The 24,030-nt window shown below is 39.4% G+C and overlaps 1 protein-coding gene across 2 annotated transcripts in view; it reads left to right on the plus strand.

Annotated features, from left to right (window-relative positions):
• Nucleotides 1-5,581: 5,581 nt before the first annotated feature.
• The window catches only part of pip5k1b.L (phosphatidylinositol-4-phosphate 5-kinase, type I, beta L homeolog), an 80,419-nt gene continuing 61,970 nt past the window's right edge, over nucleotides 5,582-24,030 (plus strand). The window contains 1 exon segment of one of the 2 annotated variants that reach the window (NM_001092342.1): nucleotides 5,582-5,791. The gene's annotated coding sequence lies outside the window, so the exon portion shown is untranslated. 2 annotated transcript variants of the gene reach the window in all.

Here is a 24,030-nt window from a genome sequence, read left to right on the forward strand (position 1 = left end):
GACCTTCGACTACGACTTTGAATCGAACGTTTCAAACTAAAAATCGTTCGACTAATCTACCATTCGATAGTCAAAGTACTGTCTCTTTAAAACAAACTTTGACCCCCTACTTCGACACCTAAAACCTACCGAAGTGCAATGTTAGCCTATGGGGAAGGTCCCCACAGGCTTTCTAATGTTTTTTAGGTCGAAAAAAAATCGTTTGATCGATGGATCAAAATCCTTTGAATCAAACGATTCAAAGGATTTAATCGTTTGATCGAACGATTTTTCATTTGATCGTTCGGCGAACTATTCACGGTAAATCCTTCGACATCGATATTCTAAGTCGAAGAATTTACATTCCGCAGTCGAATATCGAGGGTTAATTAACCCTCGATATTTGACCCTATGTAAATCTGCCCCATAGTATCCCACCGTTCTTGACCAATATCCATGTACAGGTATGGGATCTGTAATCTGGAAATCTGTTATCCAGAAAGCTCCAAATTACAAAAATGCCATCTCCCATAGACTCTATTTAATTCAAATAATCCAAATTTCCTACCTTGTACTTGATCTAAACAAAGATATTTAGATAATTAATGCTTATTTGAAGCAAAACCAGCCTACTGGGTTTATTTAATATTTACATGATATTCAAGAAGACTTAAGGTAAGAAGATACAAATGACTGAAAAATCAGTTATCCGTAAAAATCCAGGTCCTGAAAATTCTGGATAACAGATCTCATACCTGTACTATGAATATCAGTTTGGTTGGTAATCAAGCAGGTTTGAAAATGTTGAAAAGAATCAGCCAATGTACCATGTCAATATGAGAAAGGTAGGAAAAGTAGCATGCGTCTGTGCCATATTAACAGCAGGGTTAGTGAATAGGCCCCATAGTGTTGGCTGCAAGCTGTAACCTCACTGCCAGGGGTAAACCATTAATACAAAAGATTCAGAGCACAGCAGAACTCCAAATGGTGAAAACAGCAATTGTATTATAGTAGACCTATAGCGATCTGTCAGGATTGGACCACTTCAATGCATTTTTAAACATGCCTGATTGATATAAGGCAGATCGACAGGCACCACACATGGTACAATAGGCTGCGGACTTGTCTTGAGACACAGAGTTGACAGCTTTTTTTGCCCAATGTATGGCCATCTTTAGATTAGAGTCAATCACAGAGAAGACAGAACCTACAATATGGCCGTGTAAGTGAACGCTTGAAAATATACACATGAATGGCCAGTTTAAGGCTGGTATGCCGCTGACTTTTTTTGTCAACAACATGAGTTTTGTGCCTGCCATTAATAAATCTAGGGATTGATTGGGAGTGCTTGTAAAAAGTGACAAAGATATAAGCATAGCTTCCAACTGCTGAGGGACCCAGGAGATATCAGACATATAGTGGTATCAGTGAGAAACTGATACGCTGCTTCAATATATGCTTATGAAAAATCCTCTCTCCGGTAATTTCTAATTAAGCTACTGGCTTGTTGATTACACCTGTGTTTTTAATTGTCGATATCCCAGGCAGCGTTGTGCAGCAATGAGAAGCATACAAAAGCATACAGGACTATTAGTATATTTCCTTAAATTAACACAGCTTGTGGGAGGAACTGTCAGTGGAAACATAGACCCATGTGCTATCTGTCAGTGGAAACATAGACCCATGTGCTCTGTGTACTTTATTCCATAAGCAATAAAAGGAATCTGTGGACCCCCCCTCCCTTTAGACAGACTATCCAGAAATAGACAGATGATGCAGGCAAAATAAAGGAAACAACATAATGGTGGGAGGCAGAGTATTTTTCAAAACTGAAAAAAATACATATTAAAGGGCATGTTCACCTTTGAGATAACTTTTAGTAGGATGCAGCTAGTGATAATCCGAAACAATTTGCAATTGGTTTTCATTTTTTATTATTTGTGTTTTTTTCATTTATTTAGCTTTTTATTCAGCTGCTCTCCAGTTTGCAGTTTCAGCAATCTAGTTGCTAGGGACCAAATTACCCAAATAACCATGCATTGATTTGAATAAGAGACTGGAGTATGAATAGGAGAGGCCTGAATAGAAAACGAGTAATAAAAAGCAATAACAGTACATTTGTAACATTACAGAGATATGGTTTAGATATGGTCACTGAAAGATGGAAAGAGTCGTAAGAAATGATTAAAAAAACTATTGAAAAATAAATAAAGAAGACCAATTGAAAAGTTGCTTAGAATTGGCCATTCTACAACATACTAAAAGTTAACTTAAAGGTGAACCACCCCTTTAATGCTAATAAATGAAACTGTGTATAATTTGGCATTCTATCAATAAGTCTACATAAGGCTCTCAATGCCTGATAGGTGCCTAGTATGTAGCTAGTGAAGGGTATACATTACATTGTAAATGTCAGCATGGCACAGACACTGCGGGGACAGGTCTGGATTTGTGGAAAGGCCACAAAGGCCCGGACCTAGGGTGGCAAATTTATGGGAGCAGTATGCCGCCCAGTCGCATTCTAGTTTTATCAGGAGCACTGCGGACTCGCAGCCCTTTAACACTGCTGCATGTATAATCCCCATTGCTCCATGGCAAACCAGGGCATGTTCTAGAGAGAGAGGAACACTCTTGCAAGGGGGGGGGCACTATGACCCACTGGCCTAGGGTGGCCCCATTACAAATCCGGGCCTGTGTGGGGATGCAGGGGGGTGTAATTGCACCTGGGTCTGCACCCCTATGGGGCCCACCATAGAGAGGTGTTTTTGCTTCAAAGACACTACTATTGTTTATATAAATGGGCTGCTGTGTAGCCATGAGGGCAGCCATTCAATCACAGGATACACAGTTGATAACAGATAAATTCTGAAAAATCCCATTGTATTACTACAGAGCTTATCTGTTTTCTGCTGTGTAACCTGTGGCCTTTTTGCTTTTTCAGCTTTCAATGGCTGTCCCATGGCTACACAGCAGCTTGTTTATATAAACTATTGTAGAGTTTCTGAAGCAAATACACCAGGTTTACCAGTGCAAGGCAACACTACATTATATGCTCATTATTTTAAAACACCAAAGGGGGTCATTTATCAACACTGGGCAAATTTGCCCATGGGCAGTAACCCAGAGCAACCAATCAGATTGCTGCATTCATTGTTCTACTTGCAGCTGGCTTTAAAAAGCTAATCACTGATTGGTTGCTATAGGTAACTGCCCATGGGCAAATTTGCCCAGAGTTGATAAATGAGGCCCTTTCTGTTTTTTGTATTACTGTTCCTTCAAATATATTGCAATATATGGACACACAATCTCTGTTTTATTTGAAGGGAATGACATTTTTGGTATCTTAATGCACATAATATCTTAATTTCCTTAGCATATGGATTATGGGTAAGTGCAAAGGACCTCTTGTGTTTGTTTCTGTGTATTTTGTTGTCACAGCCTCACTGCACCCCCGCATAATAATTTAAAAGCCACCACTTTCTATATCTACGTGATGGTTAATAAGTGTTTTTTGCAAAACTTACTGGGATAATTTAAAAGTGGGATTGGCAAGTAGAAAAGAACCGCAAATCAATATGGAGAGCTCTCATCAGTGGGGAGACAGCCAAAAACTGTGATTTACAGTACAAACAAAAATAACACTCATTAATGGATGAGTGAATTTTCTTGTGGTAAAATTCATGGTTGCACTTGCACCAAAAATTTTTAGCCATGCTAGAATTTCACCTTGTATTCTGTTTTGCCAGTTTCACTAATCACTAAAGAATAATCACAAAACTGAATTCATTGCTGGAATTCATGACACATGACATAGCTTGTACAACTTTAGAAGTCATCTTTGTACATAAATTCATTAGTCTTTCAAAACAGTGGTTACACAACTATTGGTTTTCTGGTGGCTGAATTTATGGGGAATAACCCCAAATTGGGGGGGACTCAAAATGTCCAATTGAAAGAGAAGGCAAATGTACACTTATATTCATCCTCTCTCAACAAAGACAAGTGAGTTATTGAAAATAATTCTGTATTGATGCATTATTTAAAATTCCATATCATACTGAGAATTTTTTGGTTCAAGTCTCCATTCTTGAGGTTGTGGAATGCCCTGCCAGGGGATATATTAATAACTATAAGAGTAGCTTGCATGACTTGAAGAAATTGTCAATCTAGGAGGTCTGGACCCACCGGGGCTGCCGCATCAGCTAACCCCATCTAAAAAACAAATGCTCTGTGAGGCTACAAAATTATTGTTATTGCTACTTTTCATTACTTATCTTTCTATTCAAGCCCTTTCCTATACATATTCCAGTCTCTTACTTATATCAATGTATGGTTGTCATGGTAATTTGGACCCTAGCAACCAGATAGCTGACATGAAAGCTGTTTGATAAAAAGCTAAATAACTCCTAAAACCACAAATAATAAAAAATGAAAACCAATTGTAAAATGTCTCAGAATATCCCTCTCTAAATCATATTAAACATTAATTTAAAGGTGAACAACTCCTTTAAGTGTCTACATGCACCGATTCCATTGAATCCGAAGGGGCTGGTATTTCCAGGTACTTCACTTGTGAGAGAGATTTCCCAACGGTGACAAAGTACCCCATCTGTCATTGACCAAAGGTATACAAATTTCAGTGTTGGACTGGGACACCAGGGGCCCACCCAAAAATCTTAGACCAGGGGCCCACTTTCAGTACTCTAAGTATTCTTCCTGTCCTCACTCAACCTCTATTCTACTAGTCTCTTTTCTTTACATACTATAAAATATTATTCCATCCAGGGTCGGACTGGGGGGCTTGGGGCCCACCGGGGCTACTGGCCCTAGGCCCCCGTTCCGGCGCTCTGGTTCCCCTGTATATGTGTCAGTGCGCAGTGCAATGCTAGTGCTCACGTGCAAAACTTGATTTTACCTCGACCCCCGACAAAGAGGGATCGCACCACCGAGTAGCGGATCTGGGCCGGCAGGGCCCACAAGTGCCTGGAGCCCACCGGGTTTTTTTCCGGTGTCCCGCAGGCCCAGTCTGACACTGATTCCATCTGTTTAGCCTCTTTGTTCTCATAGAAATAGGGAATGGCCATGAAATAAGCCAAATGTTTAGAAAAAATGACACCTGGGCCCAGCTGGAGTTTTCCTGGTATCCCAGTGGGCCAGTCCGACACATTATGGTATACAAAGAAAGGACATCAGAGAACTTCAACCAAGCAACAAGTAACTAACTGCACACCTGACTATGCAGGAAAACTGTACTTGAATATAGAGCAAGCTTATTCTGGTGACAGTCCAGTTGTTTTTTGGACCAAGAGTGCAAGTTTAGAAATACAGGTAGCACTAAGCACATCAGTAATAACTGCATTTTTTTTATTGTCATTTGAAGCAAGTAGGAAGTGATACAGTGACACAAGCAACTGTTTTGGCCTTCAATAAGCAGCACAGGCAAGTATTAAATACAGTAGCTTCTCTGTGCAGGCAGAGTGAAAACAATTAGGCAGGGGACAAGGAAACGAATATGAGGAGGGAGGGGAGCACCAGCCCGGTCAGGCGGGGCCTGTCACAGTCTCAGTGCAGTGTGTGTGTATGTGCAGTGCAGAGACACAGGGGGATCGGCCAGGCTGAGTGGAACGTAGCAGTCACTCTCACAGCTGAATCTGTACCATCAGGACTGAAATACATTGGGTCCCTCGTGGGAAGGACTATAAGATAAGCACCTTGATACAGAGGAAGTGCTGCGTTGCTTCTCTTGGCGCCAGAGGAGACAGATAACATGTTGACTGGAATCCGGGGCTCACGGGAATAGATCACCCCAGAGGTAAGCGTCAAGTTGGACTGGGTGACTGTCTCTGTGACAGGGGGAGACACAGTGTCCATCACAAGAGACGAGTTGCCCCATTTATACACCATTTACGTGTTGCTTAGTATCGGTTGTACCAACAAACAGAATTAACCCCAAATTATTATCCTACGCATTGTAATTTAAATCATTCGTAAATGGCTCTGTGCATAGCATATGCTTTCACAGTGGGGAGCAAGGGGTGTCAGTTGCCCTCAAGCGTGGCAAAAACAAGAGCGCTAGAATAGTGTTTCAACATGTCCTGTTTAAGCAACTGCTGGTTTTCTGCTTCTCTTCTCAAAACTGCCAGTTTCTCTGGCACCTGCGGCTTGCCACTTGTTACTTTTTCCATTCATCCACAGACTGAGCCCCAGCTTGGTGACATGAGGCTGTGAGGGTGAGAGAGAGTGGGACAGGTTCAGTTTCCATGTGGGGGAGACAGCATCACTCTGCCTTTCTGTGTGTGAGAGACATTCATGTATATGTGTGACATTGGCAGTAAGTGGAAGCATGGCTACCTGTGGATGCTATATATATATTTATAAATATATATATATATATATATATATATATATATATATATATATATATATATATATATATATATATATATATATATATATATATATATATATATATATATATATATATGGGATCGGTTATCTGGAAACCCGTTATCCAGAAAGCTCTGAATGACGGAATGCCATCTGTAGTAGACTTAATTTTATCCAATTAATCCTAATTTTGAATTTTTTTTCTCTGTAATAAGAAAACAGTACCTTGTATTTGAGCCAAACTAAGATATAATTAATCCTTATTGGAAGCAAAACCAGCCTATTGGGTTTATTTAATGTTTAAATGATTTTCTAGTAGACTTAATGTATGAAGATCCAAATTATGGAAAGATCCATTATCCTGAAAACCCCAGGTTCCGAGCATTCTGTAGAATAAGTCCCATACCCATATGTGTGTATATATATATATATATATATATATATATATATATATATATATATACTTTATATTGGTCGAGGCGGGTTTCGACTAGAGATTTATATCAGGTGCTCAAATTGAAAAGGAACTGTAAATATTCCTTATTTCAAAAAAACAGGGTTGTCATTCATTTGAGGTACAGTGTATTTATGCTAATTTGAGGGCTCTCTGGTTGTAATGTGTCGTTTGTTGGAACTGTTGAGTGGCAATTGATTATAATATATTCTGTTTTCCGTGGATCTGGAATTCTCACGTGTGGCCCCTTGGTTCTGTTGTGCTAGAACCCCCAGCAATCCTCCACTGGGAGTTGAGGCTCGACAAGAGTCAGCGGGGGGCAGTATGTGTGTGTGTGTTTTTATGGTGGTTTCATGCAGTGTTATTAATTATGATTTATTATACACCAGTATAAATGGCAATTTCTGTTACTTTCCTGCGTCCAATAAGCTGAGTCAGAACTACAGGGAAATTATAGGTTCCTAAGCACCTGATATGTCAATTGGGGGGTCGGGAGTCCATATGACTATTCAACCAGGCCGAAGGGACCTGCCCCAGTTCCAAAGGCAATCAAACTGCAAAAAGGTTTGTATCAAAAAAGATATATGTCCCAAGGCCTCTTAGAGTAAAACCAAATAATTTATTGGTAATCACATTTAAAAAAGTATTCGGTACATACTAACCCCACATATCCCACCTTACGCGTTTCACACCCTCCAGCGCTTAGTCATAGGCGTGTCTAAGGACCTGATACAAGTATTGAACCTAGGCACTGTGATGAAAAAAAAGTCACTTATTAGGGTGGTGGCACACATAGCGACAAATCTCCTCTTCTTCAGGAGACTAATCTCCCCGAAATGCCTTCCCGCCGGCTAGAATGTCAATCGTCGGTGGGATGGCACTCGGATCGCTTCGGCTTGCTGAAGTTGCCCGAAGTTTCCTTGTGAGGCAACTTCAGGAAAACAAAACGATCTGAGTGCCATGCTGCTGCCGATTCACATTCTAGCTGGCGGGATGGCATTTCGGGGAGATTAGTTGCCGAAATAAGAGGAGATTTGTCGCTGGGAGACAAATCGCTACGTGTGCCACCACAGACATTAATAAGAGTTCATTAATTACAGCCATTAATAAGAGTTCAATATCTAGGGATTCATTTGTTGTGATTGAAGAGGGCACCTCTACTTTACAACCATGGTGTCTCAGGCAGTTGTCTGATGCAATGAGAAATACAGCAGTATTACAACTCCTTGTATAGACAAGACCTGTAGGCAGATTATAACAACTATCATTGGAATTATAGACCTATGCGCCCTTAAGGTTTTTTTTTAGGTTTTTTTTAAATACAGGTATTGGTATCTGTTATCCGGGAACCCATTATCCAGAAAGCTCCAAATTATCCAAATCCATATTTTAAAAGATTATTTCCTTTTTCTCTGTAATAATAAAACATTACCTTGAACTTAATCCAAACTAAGATATAAATAATCCTTATTGGAAGCAGAACCAGACTATTGGGTTTATTTAATGTTTACATGATTTTCTAGCAGAGTTAAGGTATGAAGATCCAAATTACAGAAAGAGCTGTTATCCAGAAAGCACCAGGTCCCGAGCATTCTGGATAACAGGTCCCATACCTGTAATATTTCCTGTCCAATAATGAAGTCATGGCGGGGCCAAAAGGGGCAGAGCTGTGACATAAAGGGGCACATAGTGGGGAATTTGGTTTGTGAGTGGAATGAAAGGGAGATGAGAGATTGGAGCTGAGACTACTGGGTATCACAAGTTTACTGGCAAATACATTGCCAGTAAATTTGTAATACCGTCCCCAGCTGGCCAGACGGAAACCCTATTGTTACAAACAAACCCAGAGCTAACTCCAAGGTCCCGGGCCATGGCTCACTCTTCTGCCTTTAACAACCACCTTTGGCTTCGGGAGGAGCCCTCTGCTACTTGGGTGCTGCCAGGTCTTAAAGGAAAACTATACTCCCAAAATGAATACTTGAGCAACAGATAGTTTATATCAAATTAAGTGGCATATTAAAGAATCTTACCAAACTGGAATATATATTTAAGTAAATATTGCTTTTTTACATCTCTTACAGTGCTACGCAATATGTTGGCGCTATATAAATACATGTTAATAAATAATAATAATAATCTCTTGCCTTGAACCGCCATTTTGTGATGATCTCTGTGCTGCCTCATAGATCACCTGACCAGAAATACTGCAGCTCTAACTGTAACAGGAAGAAGTGAGGAAGCAAAAGACCTAACAAGTATAGTTTGTTTGGTATGTGTGTGTGCACCGTGTATCATACGATCCTGGGGGGCGGCGCTTATTTTTTAAAATGGCAGTTTTCTATTTATGATTACCCAATGGCACATACTACTAAAAATCAGGAGACCAAAGAATAGTCAAGGTCACCAGCTGAGTCAAACACACCAGTTCTGTAAGTTTCTGTAAGAATGGTCAAGGCACAAGCAAGGGTAAGGACAGGCTGCAGACAGCACAGGAACAGGGGCAGGCGGGTCAAAACAGGCTTTACACAACAAGAAATGCACCCAGGAACTAGTAAAATAGACCTACGTTGGGCAATGGTACAATAGATGCCTGCACTTAAAATATTTGAATTTCATGCCTATGCGCAATGACATCGCCTAGGAAGAAAGACGCGGCGGACGTCCCCGGCGCACTAACGCTAGCCCACCAGGATGAGTCCTCACACCTATATGCTTATCATACTGTATACAGGTAACTTGCTATACGGTCAAAATTGGGCCACACAGGATAGACACATACAACTTCAAATTAACAAATCTAACACAAGTTAACTGTTAACAGATCTAAAGTCAATGTGAAGTCAACTTTCACCAAACAAGAATTAATCAAAATAAGTATCCATCTTTCTCCCACTGAGCCTTTTGCCCATACTTATTTGGTAGATAAATGAACAGGGGATCATTGGTAAAGCTGTTATATTATAATATCATCCTATAGTATTGTTAAACAATAATTTTGTCAAGCCAGAATAAGCTTCGGAAAAAAGGTTGTAATAAATATTGACTTTGGGCCTTCCTGGTTTCTTTTCCGCCTCTGTATCAAACGATAGACACCTACCATCTGATGCTTTCACAATAGCAAATAAAGAACATATCCAATAGGTATGTACATTCCTACCATACCTTGCCCCAACAGAACCTGCAATGCTTTCATAATCTAGAATTGCTTTTTCTCCAACAAAGTTTCCTTGTTGATGAATACTTGTAAAACAAGTATGAATTAATCGATGCAAACTTGTACTCCTTGTCTTCCAAGACTGCTTTAGTATTCATCCGTGTAAATAAATTCACTAACAATCAAGACAGTGGTTATACTAAACAAGCTGCACCTGTGACTAAGATGTTTAGTGGTCCAGGGCCCCTGCTTACCTCACTGCAAAGCTATTTGGTTATAATTTATGCCTAAGCCTTTAAAGGAGAAGGAAAGGCTTGCAGCACTTGTGGGTGCCAAATTTTAGGCACTGCCAAGTGATTGTATTAACTTAACTGAAACCCCGGGCTGGTGCTCCTATCAGCAGAAAACGGCACCGGCCCGGAGTTATACCAGTGAGCACCACAGAGCAATCCGTGTTCTTCTCTCTTCAAATTTCCCAGGCAAACGCATGCGCAGTTAACTTTTTAGTTAAAGTTTGGCTTTTCGTTGTACTGCGCATGCGCAGCCGCGCAAAGAAGAAGGAAGACGGAAGATTACTCCATTGTGCTCACAGGTATAACCCTGGGCCGATTCAGTTTTCTGCTGATAGGAGCACCAGCCCGGGGTTTCAGGTAATTCAATACAATCACTAAAGAAGAGTATCAAGGCAAAATTAATTGAATGTAGAAAATCTTCATATTGCATGGTGGTCATAGGAACATCCAGCTCATGGTGGACATGGGACCATCCAGTTGCTGGTGGACATGGGACCATCATTGCTTGTGGACATCGGAATATACAGTTGCTGATGGAGATGGGACCATCATTCCTGGTGAATATGGGACCATCCAGTTGCTGGTGGCCATGGGAACATACAGTTGCTGGTGAACATGGGACCAGCCAGTTGCTGGTGGCTATGGGAATATACAGTTGCTGGTGGCCATGGGAACATACAGTTGCTGGTGAACATGGGGCCATCCAGTTGCTGGTCGCTATGGGCAGGTCCGGACTGAGAATTAAAATAGGCCCTGGCATTTCAGGTACACAGAGGCCCAATCAGCCCACACAGAGGTCCAAAGAGCCCCCACCAGCCCACTAAATACTGACTTTCTATAGCACCTTGACCTTATAGCAGCCCCTCTGGCATTTGCCAGAACCCACAGATTGCCAGTCCGGGCCTGGCTATGGGTAGCAAAACAGCTGTAGCGCAAAACAGCTGTATGTTTACCAGTAGCACATCTGCTTACACTACTTTTTAAATTATCCTTGTTTGTAGCAAGGCGGCTGTGACACAAGCATCTGTTTTGGCCTTGGTTTCAGGCAAGTAACAAGTACAGTGGCCTTGCTTTGCAGGCAGAGTGAAAAATAATTAGGCAGGGGACAAGGAAGCGAATATGAGGAGGGAGGGGAGCTCTAGCCCAGCCAGGCGGGGCCTGTCACAGTCTCAGTGCAGTGTGTGTGTATGTGCAGTGCTGAGACACAGGGGGAGCGGCCAGGCCAGGCTGAGTGGAACGTAGCAGTCACTCTCACAGCTGAATCTGTACCATCAGGACTGGAATATATTGCACCCTGTCAATAGGTCTCCCAGAGAAGCAAGCTTATACAGAGGGGATACTGCATTGCTCCGTTTGATTCCAGAGGGCATGGATAATATGCTAACAGGAGTCAGATGCTCACAGGACTAGATCAGAGGTTAGTATGAAGACAGTCTGGGTGTCCACCTCTGTGTCAGGAGGGAAACAGTGTTCATCTTTAGAATTACCCCTTCTTGCCTCCTTTTTGCCGCCTATTGATTATACGCATTGTAATGCGCATTGTAATGTGCATTGTAATCAAATCATTTCTATGTCTCTCTTTAAGTGATATAGAAATATAAGGTTAGAAACGCCCCAGAAGCTTGCTGCATGAGTAGAATGCGGGCAAGAGAGAGTAAAGGTGGCCATAGATTCGTACGATTTTCAGATCGTGTGTGGCGTGTGCCGACATCTTTCGTCCGGGGGAGATCGGTCGTTTGGTCGATCGGTCAGGTTTGATTTTGACCCGACTGATCCCGCCGGAGCCCACGGCACATCGTAATGGCATTGTTCGGCCATACGGGCAAACAATCAGATTACCCCCGATATAGCCATGTTTGTTAATGGCATATCGGGGAAAGATCCACTCGTTTGGTGATGTGGCCAAACGAGCGGATCTTTGCATCTATGGCCACCTTAAGTAGCTGAAGCGAAGAATGCCATTATTCATAAAACAGCTGTTGGTCTCATTGCACCTCCTTTCTTACTTGCTATTATCCTGCCTGATTCCTGTGGTGCATTGTAACAGGCTGATCAGCACTTGTAAATAGTAAGGGGAATTACAAGGTAACGGTAATCTATCTATCATCTGTCTGACTTTCTGTCTATCCTATAGTCTATCTGTCAGTCTGTCTATCCTGGAATCTATCTGTCAGTCTGTCTAGTCTAGTTTTAAATGCGTGTGGGTTTCCTCTTTGCCTGTTGCTCTGGCTGTAAATCAGGTTGCTACCTTCTATGGAAAAATACTGGCCTTTTCAATTCAGTTATTTTTCTTTCCTATTAATATAAATTGCATGTAGTATATTCATCAGGAATAACCTCTTCCTGCAGGATGCTAAAAAAACACCTGGGGGGGGCAACTCTTTTTCTGAGAGAAAATGTAATTTGTGTTTTAGGGACACTGAAATATTATTCACGCATTTCTCTTAGTACTGTACTGCCTTCCACCTGTAGCTTTCAGTCTTACTGCAGAACCCCCAGAGTAGATGCACTTTAGCTGCAGATGCTTTGGAGGTGGTTAGCAATTATACAGGAATACTATTTTATTTTATACACATACTAACAAGCTTAGGGAGTCATAGCGATGTCTCTGTGTTTAAGCATTCTGAATTTGCTGGAAATTATATCTTAATGGCGACGGATATTACTTATAATTGAGCTTGCACTTAGTCTTTATTGGAATCTGTATGTGTTTATGTATTAGCTTCCCTAGATATGCACTGCAGCTCTGCACTAGTTACAGATAAAGCAGGAACCTGTTAGTGCGCTTGCATTGTACCCACTGTCTGCCACCTCTTCCGTCACTCACCAGTGTACAAGATGTTTGTGTTCTTTCTTGGTGCCGGCCTTTTCCTGTTTGGACTTTGACTCCATCTGTGATGATGGTGATAATGTGTCATTTAATAGGCAGCTGTACTGCTTGGCAGTGTGGTTTTTCAAAAGCAAGCTGTTATTTTTCCTTCCTCACTGGCAGCATCGAAATTCACAGTACAAAACAAGTGAATGCCAGCAGCCAACTTGTTTTTGTTATTTGATCAACATGCAAATGCCAGATGTTTAGCAATGTGTTGTATAACCAATCCATTCAAGATTATACAGACTATATTGAAGAGTAAACATACACTATAAGTAGAATGTATTTTTATTTTGTTTTGTATAAGATGAAGATGCTGTCCTCTTAATATCACATGACCACCACTAATTCACATATATTATAGCTTCTATATAATTATAATTGGGGCCTTAAGGAATTTGGCTCAGTGAAAGGTAGCTTTGGGCAAAGTGAACACAATACATATTACTTATGAGTGCTATGACACATACCAGTGACCTCATGCCTTCATGAACCCATAGTTTTTTTGAGAGATATTGAATCCTAAAAATTGGGTACAGTATCCCTTATAGTACATTAATGATGTATTAACTTGTAGTACAGGTATGGGACCTGTTATCCAGAATGTTTTGGAACTGGGGTTTTCTGGATAATGGATCTTTCTGTAATTTGGTACTTTGTACCTTAAGTCTACTAGAAAATCATGTAAACATTAAATAAACCCAATAGGCTGGTTTTGCTTCCAATAAGGATTATTTATATCTTAGTTTGGATTAAGTTCAAGGTACTGTTTTATTATTACATAGAAAAAGGAAATCAGTTTTAAAAATTTGGATTATTTGGAGAAAATGGAGTCTATGGGAGACAGGCTTTTTCTGTAATTCGGATCTTTCTGGATAACGGGTTTCCGGATCCCATACCTGTAAATAAATTATGTGTTACCTTCTTGTAGTTCCTGAAGGCACATGACTATGATTGGTTTTGAAAAGGTTCTAAACCAGGTATCTCCCATTTATTTTTTAAAATTACCTCGAAAGGGCTGGATGGTGTGCATTTTCCAAAAAGATTTCCTAGTTTGACTGATAATAAATTTGGCCCAAATATCTTTTGGTAGATGCCGAATGAGTGGACTAGGCCATTGTAGCAACCAGTATGTGCTTATTTAAAAATCATGTAGTATTTTTAATCTCCTTGCTCTAAATAGACAGGTGTATGTAATCATGAACAATATTTGCTATGGGCTTTACAAAATTCTTTAAAATTAAAAGTTTTTGTTGCTGTTACCCAGTGCAGTTTCAGGTACACCTATTCGCCCCAACACATTCTTTGAAAATTGGTTTGCAATGCAATAGGTATGTATTGTTTCACACAGTTCTATTCAAATGTCTGAGCTTTTATACACTGATTGAAAGAGATATTTTGTATTATTTCCCAGGGTATTGGTGACATAACTGGGAAGGCTCATTATGACTGCCTGCTCTTCAAGCCACTTACCGTACTTATACATAGTTAATTGCTGCATGAAATTGTTGTCTACAGCCCACTAGCCTGCTAGATTGAATCATCTGCACGTTCTCAGTGCCTGGCATATATCAAAAGTGCTAAATTCCTTAAGAAGTATTGCTAATTACTGTATATCTGCTTATATGCCTAGAGAGCACTTTGGGGAATTACTAAGCAATGGAAACTAAAATCAATGTACAGTTGTATACAAAGGTGGCCATACACGGGTCGATAAAAGCTGCAGACAGACTGCAGCTTATTGGCCCATGTATGAGGCCCTCCGATGGGCTTCCCCGATCGATATCTGGCCAAGAGTTGGCCAGATGTCGATCGGGTATCCGTTGGATCTCAGAACGCATCTGTCCATTGGAGCGAACCTTCGATCCGACCATCCTTACTGCTGCATTATGATCAGATCGTTGCCACTAGGGCTCACAATTGGATCAGTCTGATATAGCCCACCTCAAGATGGGCATATTGGGGAAAGATCCACTCGTTTGGCATCAATGCCAAACGAGTGGATCTCTTTGTTTATGGCCACATTTAGGTTCCTAAAATTGCACCCTTAGCACCTGTGATCTGAGGACTTGCATCTGTGGCAATAGTCAGTCCAGAATGTACTCTGCACCTTGCACTGAATTTAGGACTGAATGCAGAACATGGAACTTTCAAGGGCCTGTGGCAGGCATGAAGTACAGGGCTTCCCAGTGCCTTGCGTCCCTGGCACTGTTCAAACTAGAGGCACTCCAGAAGATATTCCAGGGCAAAGAAGAAAACACAAGACACTGTGCACTGCTTTGCCTTTTACGCTACTTGCTTAGTGAAGACCTTGATATCAAGTAACTACAAAACAATATTTATTTACAGATTGAAGATCTATTATCTGGAATGCTTGGTGTATGGAATTTTCGGGTTTCTACTTGTGTAGATAGTTTCAATAGCTACTTTTATAGCTAGTACCGTATCTTTCATGCTTCCATTATTAATAAAGCCAGCGATAAAGTGTGACTACAGCATATTAAAGAGAAACTAGCTACCATTGTGATATCAATTATTGAGGCATAGCATTGTGGAAAAAAAACTAATAAACAGCCTGGAGGTGCTGTTTTAATAATAGATAGGCTTTTGGCCTGCCTATTGAAATGCCTTATTGGGAGTAAAACTTTGTAATCTGCTTCTTTGGTGGACTCTAAATTCCAGCTTCAGTAACCATTTTAGGAGTTTAATGTGTGTTTTTCTCTTATTTTTCTTTTTCTTTACCAAAATAAACACGTTTATGCCCAAATGCACAAGATTGCTCTTATGCCTTTCCCCTGTATGCTCATAGTGACTCATGTGAGACAACAGCTAGACAATATCAGTGTTTAATGACAGCTGCAAATCATTGTTGTGAGTACCTTAGTTCCGTAGCATTGTACCTGTTCATATTCCACGTTCCTCTTTCGGTAAATATCCTATGTATGCTCCTTTGCTGTCACATTTTTGGTGCTGGACCTGCCCTTGTTCCACTTTGTTTGGCTAGCCAGTTAGCAACTACTGCCCTGTACTCCGATGACACAGTTTATCTGCATGACCTTACACACAGTCTCAAAATGCTGATCAAGTCTGACCGTTAAAATTTTTTTTCCTGCTGCTATCAAGCCAACTGCCAAGTCATGCTGTCTGGCAGTTGGGCATTCTGAATTGCTGTGTTGGGATCAGTGTGCTACACCACCGAAATCAATGGCCCTCTTAAACCAGTCTACAGTTGGCATAACCAATATAGTTAAATCAATTAAGGCAAAATAACAATAGATGCCATCCACCATGGTTTTGTACTTTACAATCTGCTCTTTGCACTAATGCAGTGTTCTGACCCTTGGTGCCCATGCACGTTGTCTTTGTAAATAAAGGAGGAGCTCTATTAATGATTTTTCAAATAGTGTAAGTATCCCTTTAACAATTTGAATTGTTTTAATTGTTTCAGGGAAAAGTAATAAAAGGGACATTGTCCACATCTTTTCACCCTTATCAGTCAATCAGTTGCTATGGGTTACTAAACGAGTATGTATATATGTATGTATGTATGTGTAACTTTATTTATAAAGTAGTAGCAAAGTTTTTATTACATTACTTCCATTAAATTAGTACAATGACTTGCAGTCCAATGCTTCTTGTATGATTCAAAACTTATAACTGACTTCTTATCCCATTATAAATTGAAGGAACATTTTTCATGTTAGGCTACAAAAAAAAGTTGGCTGTACCTGGCTCAACAATTACAATTCTGTGAATCTGCTCTGATATCGAACACACCAAACGCTGGCAGAAAGGAAAGCTTTCAAAGCTGCAGTTTCTGGCAAACAGTTTGCTCCTTTTCCACCAGGAGAAAACACATAGCTAGGAAGTCATTTAAGGGTAAGGTCAGAAGAAGACAGCTCAGCTCATACAGAACAAAACACTTGCAACCCAGTGATCACATTGTTTCTTATGTACTGCAAGAGCTTGTAGTTTTTCTTTGGCTCAGTTTATATGAAAATGCAATAGAATCATTTTTGACATTTGTCATAGTGATTGTCCAACTAACCGATCAAGACATTTCTGTCCCCTGGAAACCAAGCGTGTTTGAGCTCCCACAGCATGAGAAGATACAAGCTGACAGTATTCTATGGTTGCCTTCACTGTGGAATTTATGCTGGTTTTCTCTGAGCAGGAACAGTTTGTTCTCTGAAAAAAGCTCATTTTTTTCACATATGCACACATAAAGAATAATCCTGCAGCAACACAATGACACGAGAGGCACAAAAGCAAGTGGGATTTCAGCAAGAATGATATTTGTAGCGTAAAATATGTCTGCACAAAACAGGAAATTCTGTCACCAACCAATAAGAATGATTCTTATGTTTAATGTGGTGAGAAGAAAATCAACAAACTGGTTACAGAAGCTATGATTCGTGACATTCAGCTGCTTCACAAAAGGAAATGGAGATACATTATTATCTGTCAGACTATCTCTTATATGAGATTAGGTCACATTCTGTGGGCAGTTCCAATACCAGGCAATAAAACAAAGCATGTGAGACAGTATTAAAGAAGATAAAGAGGGTGTGTTATCTACACACCCATGAACATCTTGGTTATACAGTAGCAAGTAAGGCTATGGACACAGAGGCTGATCAGCGGCTGTTTTCAACCTGAATAATTATGCAGAATGAGAGAAGCAGATCTGCTCAGTGCCCCAGCTCCATTGATTTGAATCGATCAGCCTGTGTGCGGTCACACACAGGGTGAGGTCAGCCCAATTATGCAGGCTGAAAACAGCCGCTGAAAACAGCCTGTGTATCCATAGCCTATTGGTTATATTATAGAACATCTTAGTCAACAAAACTTCAGGGGAAATGTAATACATAGGGGCACATTTATCAAGGGTCGAATATCGAGGGTTAATGAACCCTCGAATTCGAATATCGAATTCGAAGGATTTAGCTCAAATCCTTTGATCAATCGATCAAAGTATATATTGTTCGATCGAACGATAAAAACCTTCGAATCTAACAATTCAAACAATTTTAAGTGATCGATCGAAGGATTTTTTTTCGATCAAAAAAAGGTTAGAAAAGTGCTGTGGAAGGTCCCCATAGGCTAACATTGTACCTCGGTAGGTTTAAACTACTGAAGTATGTAGTCTAAGTATTTTTTAAAGAGTACTGCGACTATCGAATGGTCGAATAGTCGAACGATTTTTAGTTTGAATCGTTCAAATCAAAGTCGAAGGTCCTAGTAGCCTATTTGATGGTCGAAGTACCCAAAAAAATACTTCGAAGTTCGAAGTTTTTTTCATTCGAATCCTTCACTCAAGCTTAGTAAATGTGCCCCATAGTGTACCAGGTCTGATAATCCACTGAAACACAAAACACTAAATTGTACCTTGTGATGAGTTGCTGTGGGTCAGTAGGCATGGGGCCATCTTGGTGCCTAGTATTAGACTACCAAGTGAAAGAACTTGTTTTAATGCTACAGAAATGTTTTTATATTCAAACACCAGGTCTACCCTGGTGAATACAGCACTGCCTGCATTCAGAAGTATTCATGAGGGACGTTCTGAGGGTGGCTGACCCCCTAACTTGCATACCATTCAGAAACGCAAATAAAGGCCAGTGTGCAGAAGCAGAGCCCTTCTTCTGGCAGCTTCTTTACATGTGACATCAAATTTTCTTATTTAGAGTGAGCTGCAGAGTATAGTAATGACCCGGACAACAATGTCTGAAGCATGTATAAAGACTCTTGATATTTCTGTATTAAAATACTCACATTGAGATGAAACTGTTAGAGCATACTGTGCTGCAGTTAAACCATACACCATGAGATAAAGGCTCATATTCAAGTGCAAAGAGCAAGAATGCAAAATAATGCGAGTATTGACACCATTTACCAGTAACTTGCATTGAGTGTGAATATACTCATTCAGCCTGTTCTGTTAAATTTCACATATTTGGGGGGATGTAATATGTTTCACTAGTGCAAAAAAAAACTACGTTATCAACCATGTTTGTGTCCTTTTTGACTGATTACAGACCTCAACGACTTCAACAACCAAATGGCTTTTGCGAACATTCGCAGTTTATGTAATAAAATTTTTCAAGCTCAAAGTGTTTTTTGAAACTCAAAATTACTTGGATATAGACCTCAGTAAACATTAACTCGCATGTTGGAGTCCCCTAGTGACCAAATAGAGGTATAACTTTATTCAATGCAAAAAATCTCCAGGAAACATGGTAGAAAGTTAAAAAGTACAAATTTATTACATATTATTAAAAATGAAAACAACCCATCATGGAGCATAACGCGTTTCATGCTTACCTAGCACTTAGTCATAGATTGCCTATGACTAAGTGCTAAGTAAGCATGAAACGCGTTAGGCTCCATGAAGGGTTGTTTTGTTTTTTTATAATATGTAATAAATTTGTACTTTTTAACTTTCAAGCTTGTTTCCTGGAGATTTTTTGCATTGGTCTAAGTGTTTTTTGCCACAAAATATTTCATGAAACTCCAGAGCAGGTGTTAACACTAAACCTTTGCTTAGCGATAATGCCCAATGTAATATTTGGCAGCTAATGATTTTACATTGCTAAATATTTGAAAAGACTAAATTTTAGATAACATAGTAACATAATAAGTAAGTTTTTTTTAATAATCTGCCTAACTGCTAGTTGATCCAGAGGAAGGCAAAAAAAGCACATCTGAAGTCTCTCCAATTTGCCTCAGAGGAGGAAAAATTTTCTTCCTGACTCCAAAATGGCAATCGGACTAGTCCCTGGATCAACTTGGACTATGAGCTATCTCCCATAACCCTGTATTCCCTCACTTGCTAAAAAGCAATCCAACCCCTCCTTAAAGCTATCTAATGTATCAGCCTGTACAACTGATTTAGGAAGAGAATTCCACATCTTCACAGCTCTCACTGTAAAAACCCCCTTCCAAATATTTAGGCGGAACCTCTTTTCTTCTAATCGGAATGGGGGACCTTGTGTCAGCTGGAAAGACCTACTGGTAAATAAAGCATTAGAGATATTATTATACGATCCGCTTATATATTTATACATAGTTATCATATCATCCCTTAAGCGCCTCTTTTCCAGCGTGAACATCGCCAATTTGGCCAGTCTTTCCTCATATTGCTTTTGACTTTTAATTACATTCCCCCTAAAAAAGAAAGCATTGCTATGAGACTGTGGGAACTGGTGTCACTTATGGGTTGTGCCTCAGAGGACAAACTGGAGAATAATATTTACATAAGACTATCAAGACTACTTAAGACTACTGATGCAAAAATATCCCCTTTTCTTGTTTGCAGTCCACTGATAACAGCAACAGCTTAAATAAGTAAGTTTCTTGTTCTTGTTGTTTTATCCCTTTATATTAGTTCCTGTTAAACTGTAGGGAAATGATTAGATAAATTCAAGTGGTTTACTTTATAAAAATAAAAGCCACAATAAGAACAGAGTAACATTATAAAACAAAGTTTTGTTGTACTTCTGCACAATTTGCTCATTGTGTGCTAGCCTTAGGAAGATAGCAAATATACCCTCAGATTATTATTTCCACTTGTAGGAAATTAAGGGGCAGATTTAATAAGGTTTGAGATGTTTTTTCCACGGAAATTTAAGTACAGGTATGGGACCTGTTATCTAGAATGCTTGGGATTGTCGGGATAACGGATATTTCCGTAATTTGGATCTTTATACCTTAAGTCTACTAGTAAGTCTACTAGTCTACTAGAAAATCATGTAAACATTAAATAAACACAATAGCCTGGCTTTGCTTCCAATAAGTATTAATTATATATTAGTTGGGAATAAATCTCAAAGTACTGTTTTATTATTACTGAGAAAAAAGGAAAAAGAAGTAATTTTGAAAAATTTGGATTATTTGGATAAAATTGAGCCTATGCGAGACTGCCTTTCCGAACTTTCTGGATAACGGGTTTCCGGATAAGGGATCCCATACCTGTATTTGAGTTGTATTTTTTGTCAAAACTCACATGTTCAGGTTAAAGAAAAAAACTTGAATCCATCGAGTTTTTTTTTTAAAAAAAAACTGAAATATTCAAGGTTTATTATACCCCAACCCTGGAAATAGCTTGAATCTGAAAATACACCTGCTAAAACCTGTCTAGGTTTGGTAGAAGTCAATGGCAGAGGTCCTTTGAACTATTTAAAGATCCTGCTTGATGTTCCAAGTTTTTTCATACAGTTTTGCCACGAAACTGGAATGATTCAAACTATTTGAGTTTTCAGTTCGTGGGACTCTAACTCGCTATTCTTAAAGTCATCATTTGAGGAAAAGAAAACTCTAAGGGGGTTATTTATCAAAGTCCGAATTTATCTCAACATGTTGAGAAAAACTCAGATTACATCTGCACGGGTTTGCGGGAAAAAGAAATCAGAATTTTACTATTTTTTTGGATTTTCCATCCGAAAACTCCGATTTTGTATGCTTTTTTCCAGAAAGCGCAGAAATCTTCGGGGTATTGCATAAAAAAAAATTGGAACTTCCCCCATTGACTTTTTCCATCCTCGATGTATAATAAATTCCGAAAAATTTGTGATATTTTAAAAGTCCAATTTCATACTAAAAAAAACACAAATTTTTCAGGATTTTTGGAGTTTAGTAAATAACCCCCTAATACTTGACCTTTGTTAAATCAGCTCCTATTTGTCATGTAAATAAACTTTCAGACTTTCTAATCTCATAAGCAGAGAAACATCAGGCTAAGTTCAAGTAGTTATAAAATTCATTTGTGGAGCATATTAAAGAATAAAAATGTAAACAAATAACTGTATATAGTAGTAATTAGGAGTGCTTTACCTTCATTAAAACCAATGTCAGTTCCAGGTGCTAAACTGGGAACCCTCGTCTGCTTTTTGGGTCAGCTGCGATATCCAAGGAAAGAAATCGAGTAGCACACTGTAATTGTTGCAAAATTCATGTTGAATTTATTTAGCCCATATATGAACAGACAAGGGCAATGTTTTGGGTCTCACTGGACCCGTTATCAAGCCTGGACCCTTATCAAGGCTTGATAAAGGGTCCAGTGAGACCCAAAACTTTGCCCTTGTCTGTTTATATATGGGCTAAATAAATTCACCACAATTACAGTGTGCTACTTGATTTCTTTCTAACAAATAACTGTACTTGACATAATTTAAGTAGGCATTATTCTTTCTGAGATTTTTTAATATTTCAGTTTTTAGTCTATTTTTTGCTAATACTCCAGCTATCATTTATTAGCATGCATATTACAAAATGCCATATGATATTTCACACTGGAGAATCTCTGTTCTTTGTGTAGCAATTATGTAAACTGCAAGTATGACTAAATGCATAACTGCATATTGTTTGAAGCTATTTAATGCTAAGGATATGTCACATATGATGTTCATTCGTGGGAGTTATTTAATCAAAGTAAAATAACACTTCAGTCCCACGGTTGGGTGATATCCTATGTAAGACGTGAGCAAGTGTCTGATGCTGTAATTTACAGGGATCCACGGGGAAGTTCCAGTTAGCTTGTCTCTCAGGTTATGGGCCTGAAGGCTCAGATGCCATAAAAGAGATTGGATTGCTGTGATTCACAGAACAGCAGCCAAAAGCCCCGAAGCAGACATGAATGTCATCTCTGACCCACTACTTTAGCTTGCAGTGGGTAAACACAGTGCAGTCACTGCCTCTCACCAGAGTGATTATTATATCTTATTATATAAGGTGTGCATGTAGCAAATTCTGCCCTCAAAACAGAGCTGGTTCTGTCACGCATACTGTAAAGTAATGTATGTAAATACTTTAATGACTTTGAATGGAATAATCAGTTTATTTCTGTGACAGCTTCCTAATATTGCTCAAAACACTTACAGAAATAGCATTTTGCCATTTAATATATTATATATGAGTTGGGTTTTCTACAATATAGTGCTCTAGAGACAAGTTCCTTTTAGAGGATATGTATCCGAAACGTTAGTTTCATGTAATTTTAACATACTGATGTTATAGGACCAATGCCCCCTCAAATTACTTTGGAGTAATTTTCTCATTAATAAAATATACTTTCAGATTAAAGCATTTTTAGCTCAGATTTAGTATCAGATGCCTTCTAATTAATGAAATCCATTGGCCAACACAGACCATAATGCTGATGTGTGATCATAAGAGGCTGAGAGCTAATTAAAATATTTGGCAAGCATCACACATTGCCCAGTAGCGAGGTTGGTAATTCCCTATTTTATTTCTGCTAAGTACTTTGCTGATGCAAATTGTATAAACAAGAGGAATAGGGGTTTTCTGTGACACTGTTGGACCTGTAATAGCAAAGTACATCACATACTGGGACTTGCTGAACTACCCTAAAGGCATTCACAGTAAAAAGCTGATACAAATCAAATTTATAAAAGCCCTGCATAAACATAGTTTTGGTATTTATTGTGGAATGGATAAGATACCTGACTTATCAAAAGACATAGCCTATAACATCACTGATTGGGACAGATTTTGCCAGTAGGCAATTTTTAAATAAGGAATTTCCAGTAGAACCATGGTGAAAGAGATTTTCATGGCCCCAAGACAGCTTAATTCACCTCTTTCTATCACATTGTTATTTTATTGTAATCTGTATGGTTTAGTGGCCCACTACATGGAAACAGTTGGACAACACTGCTTTAGGCCAGCTGCAATATGTTGTACCATAGCTTTCAGTAAATTGTATTTCCCTGCTTTGACTATGATTATATAATAATTAGGGATGCACCGAATCCAGGATTCGGTTCGGGATTCGGCCAGGATTCGGGCTTTTTCAGCAGGATTCGGATTCGGCCGAATCCTTCTGCCCAGCCGAATCGAATCTGAATCCTAATTTGCAAATTAGGTACAGGAAGGG

Source organism: Xenopus laevis, chromosome 1L, assembly GCF_017654675.1.
Source record: "Xenopus laevis strain J_2021 chromosome 1L, Xenopus_laevis_v10.1, whole genome shotgun sequence".
Classification (NCBI taxonomy): domain Eukaryota; kingdom Metazoa; phylum Chordata; class Amphibia; order Anura; family Pipidae; genus Xenopus; species Xenopus laevis.